Source organism: Cannabis sativa, chromosome 4 (genome assembly GCF_029168945.1).
Source record: "Cannabis sativa cultivar Pink pepper isolate KNU-18-1 chromosome 4, ASM2916894v1, whole genome shotgun sequence".
NCBI classification, from domain to species: domain Eukaryota; kingdom Viridiplantae; phylum Streptophyta; class Magnoliopsida; order Rosales; family Cannabaceae; genus Cannabis; species Cannabis sativa.
In genome coordinates, this window is record NC_083604.1 from 54636270 (window position 1) to 54641206 (window position 4937).

A 4937-nucleotide genomic window follows, 5' to 3' on the forward strand; every position below is an offset into this window, starting at 1 on the left:
TTATTCAATTTAAGTTGTTTCAAAGTTAATTTAAATTAATTTACAACTCAAATTTAATTTTCTATAAATATATATTGCATTTCGAAAAATGAAGTGTATAAGAATACTACTTTCGAAAATAAAATAAAAATAAATCCTAGAAAAATTATCTTAATTTTATGTTGGCCCAAAATTAATAAAAATTAATTTACAACAAAAATATAATTTTCCTATTTAATTAAATATTTAAGAGAAATTTCAAATATTTAAGTATCATGATTTAGAATCAACTTAAAAATTAATTTTCTATTCAATTAAATATCACTAGAAAAATACTTCAAGCAAAACAGATAATATCTATCTAGACTTTCATTGACTAATTAATTCAATTTCTAATGATAATATATTTTAGTTCATTTATTTTGATTAATCATTAAATGAAAAAATCATTGATTTAAGTTGGTCCAAAATAAATAATTTTCAACTTTAATCTATTTTTCAAATAAAATTCGAAATTTCTGCATTAAAGAAATGCAATTTCGAAATTGTGGGAAAAAGATTAATAAAATAAAATAAAATATATTTTGAAAATTATTCAGATTTAAGCTATTCTGAAATAAAATTCTAAACTTAAGATAATTTTCAATTTAATTAAATATCATGAAAATAACAATATTTAAGTATCATGATGAAAATCAACTTAGATATTGAATTTTCAATTTAATTAAATGTATTAAATTCAAGAAATAAATAATTAAGTATAGAGGAAACTTAATTATTAATTCTAGTTTAATACTAGGAAAATATACTAAACTTAGATTGTACCAAAATTAATTATTAAACAATTAATTTCACAATCAATGATATTTTCCTGTTTAATATTAGAAATAATAACTAGTATAGAAATAACTATCTAAAATATATATCATTAACTAAGTGTTTTTCTAAAATTAACTTTAAAATATTAAATGAAAAATAAATTTCATATATTTTAAAAGTTAATTATGTTGCTAATTCAATTTTAATTAGGTTAGACTAATATAATTAACCTAATACAATTATTTAAATAAGGCAAATGGGCCTTCACAATTGGGATAGTTCATGTGAGGGGGAGCTGGGTTCAGTATGTCGTACCCACTTTTATTGGCCCCCAACTCTCACACAAGGCCCAAAAGAGAGGAATTTAACCTTCAAATAAATAATTGTTATTCATTGAATAAGCCCAAATCTAATTGAGCCTAAATAAAATTACTTATGTCAAATTTTATTTTTAGCAACCTAGTCCATTTACTTAGTAAAACTTAAATGGGCTTCCTATATGCATCTAAGCCCAATAGCAAACATATAGGCTCACACAGGTCAAATGATTTGGATGGGCCCTATCATGTTACTAGGTTTACACAGATGAAAGAAGTACAAAATTTACCTGTTACAAATTATTCATAAGATCTATTGACAATTGGACTATGATTAAAATCAGATCATTGGATCTGTCAACAAGTTAATCATAGCAATTTAGATCAAATAAATAATAGGTTTGTTAAATTTTTTTTGAATAAACAATATAAATAAATAAACAAAGATTGTCCATGTAACAGATGTGAAATAAGATATTAATATAATTAAATTATTATTCTTAAACTAACCAACTAAATTTTAAAGATTTAGGGTTGTTAAAACAAACCTTAAAAATCTCAAAAAAAGAAACTAATTTCAAAATATCTAGGTTTATTTGAATCAAATTAAATTAAATATCAAATAAGATCAATGATTTGAAAGAAAGAATCTTCAATATCACTTTCAAATCTTATAATTTAATAAAATAAACCAATTTTAAAATAGATATAGTTAGATAATTATTATTTTAGGAATAAAATAATAAATAAATAATAATTACCATAATTATATGTCAAAATATCTCGAATTAAGCAATATTCAAATTTCTACAAAATATTTAAGTTATTTAAATATTCAAGATATGATTTATAAATTTTCAATAAGGAAAAAAATGATATATATATATATAAGAATATCATTTTTAAACTTATAATTTATAAATAATTAAATATTTAACAAAATAACAAATTTTGAATTTGAAAATATTATGGTAAGTGTATCTATAAAAATATCTATGTTAATTTCAAATTTATTAATTATTTAATTTGTCATATAAGATAATTTTTAATATAATATTTTAAATAAAAAAGACAAGGTTATCTTTTAATTTAAAATATGTTAAATATTAAAATATCTAATCTTATAATCAAATAATATATATATATTAAAGAAGTTAACAAATTTTTAAATCTTACCATAATTGGAAATATTTAAAATTGGAAATATTTCAAAAAAAAAAAAGAAATATTTAAAATTAGAAATATTTCAAATTGGAAAAATTTAAAATTGGAAAAATCAAATTTTGGGAAACAATCCCTTGAAAAAATGGATTATTGGGAAAAAAAACCCACAAAAATCGCACTTTGGGAGGTGGCAGCTAGGAGGTTGCGCCTGCAGCCTAGGAGAGGCTGCTAGCAGCCTCAGCGCGCGCGGATGAGGGACGTTGCAGGCTCCCGTGTGCGACAGACTTCGGCCCTTGCAGGATTTTCGTGGGCGGACAGCAAGGGTGACACGGGTGTGTCACGCGCGCGGATGGGGCTTCCAGACCGAGTGCCTGGTGCTCACGAGCACCCACTCGACAGTCTTGAATCCTGATTTTCCAAAATTCATAACTTTTTCAATTTTTATCGGAATTGAGTTCCGTAAAAACTAAAATTGCTTAATTTTTCACAAGGAATCCAAATAAAATATTTTCAAAAATAGAAAAAATATTTTTCGTGGCAAAAATTCGTACAACACATACATTCATCACATAAGCACATAAACCAACATGAAACCATCCAAATCAACACAAAACATCGTTTTAATTCATGTTTCATGAAAGTAAATCATTACCATGGCTCTGGTGCCAGTTGTTGGAAATATTTTATTAGGATCTAGATTTACTACCAAGTATGTTTCATTAACATCCTAATCTGAATTCTAAAACAATGAAATAAAAACATAAGAGTTTAAGAAAACCTTACATTGGGTGCAGCGGAATATAATGACTCCTTCCATTCAGATCTCTAGCTCTTGATTCCTTTCTGTAGCAGAGCATTATCAAGATCTGAATCTGGATCTCTTTCTCTCCTTCTTTGATGCTAATTTTCCACAGTCTTACATACTATGATTGAGGTACCACTTGATGTGTGTGGACACTACTCTATCACTCAAGGGAATTTCGAAATTAGATGAGAAAAGAGAGAGAAGGGGCGGCTTGGCTTTTGTCTGAAGGAAACAATGTTCAAAGTCATATGTTTCTTGAAGCCAACACTTTCTATTTATAGAATGCCCTCTAGGTTTAGATTAGAATTGTATGGCATTAAAATAAAATGGTAAAATCCTATGCATAGTGGGCGGCCCATATAAGGAAATTGGGCCTCATTTTGTAACTTTCCCATTTTGTTATTTTTTATTCCCATTTTCTCAAAAATACCAATTTTCAAATTTAACCATTTAAATGCCAATTCTAATTATTTAATAACTTAAAAATAATTATTAAATAATATTGCCATTTAATATATTTATTAATTTAGACATGTAAAGTCTCTTAATTAAAAAAAAAACCTAGAATCTCTTTTCTTTACAATTTTGCCCTTGCTTAGTGAAAATTCATAAAGTAGACATAGTCTAACTTTAGAATTTTAATTGATTAATTAAAATCAATTAACTAAGTCTTACAAGCAGTATAGTCTCAACTAGTATGGGGACCATGGGTCTATATAACCGAGCTTCCAATAAGTCGAACCGAATTTACCAAGTAAATTCCCTAACTTATTAATTCCTTATTGAATCTACACTTAGAACTTGGAATTGCACTCTCAGTCATATAGAACGCTCTATATGTTTCACGATATAGATACGTCATTAGTTATCCATTGTTATAATCCTAATTTGATCGATGATCCTCTATATAGATGATTTACACTGTAACGGGATTAAATTACCGTAACACCCTACAATGTATTTTATCCTTAAAACACTTAACCTTGTATAAATGATATTTCAGCTAAGTGAAATGAGTACTCCACTATTTATTTTTCATTTGGTGAAGCTCGAAGGAAATCATCCTTTACTTTCTATTCGCCAGATAGAAGCTATAGATTCCATATTTATGTTAGCGCTCCCACTCAATTATACTATCATGTTCCCAAAATGTACATATCACCCTGACCCAAAAGTAGGCTTAACTAACAAATCAAAGAACATGTATAATACTCTTGAGATCGAACCCAGTCATATCAAGATTAAGATCATTTGATCTAGGATCAACAGGTGATATTGAATTGAATAGATATTACGGTAAATTTTAATATATCTAATCAAAGTTCAATATCGGTCCCTTGCGATGTATACTCCATACATCCGATACTGGTAAACTTTGCCAATGTCCTAGAAAGGACATAACACTTTTCTAAGGTGTAAGAATACCTATCGCTGATTATACCATGTCAGTCTAAATCCAGTATTCTGACAAATCAGGGAATAAACTTTCGAACATATAATTAAGATTATATTCCACTGTGCTGACAACACTATAATCATTAACAAATACATATGTTCTGGACTTAAATGGCATTCATACATTATATATATAATCATGAAATAAATCATGTGAACCATGCAACATAAAATGTTATTTCTGATCTTTATTAATAAGTAAATCTGATTATATTGAAATGGGTTTTATTTAGGACACAAAACCCAACAGACCATCCTATGGTCATTAAGATAAGAAAGTGTTTGTTTCAATAAATACTACTTTTTTAAGAAAATGACTAAGTCCAAAAACAAAGTAGCAAAGTAGAAGAGATATTTTTTCTTGATTCCAAATTATTCTATCTTCTCATTCTATATAA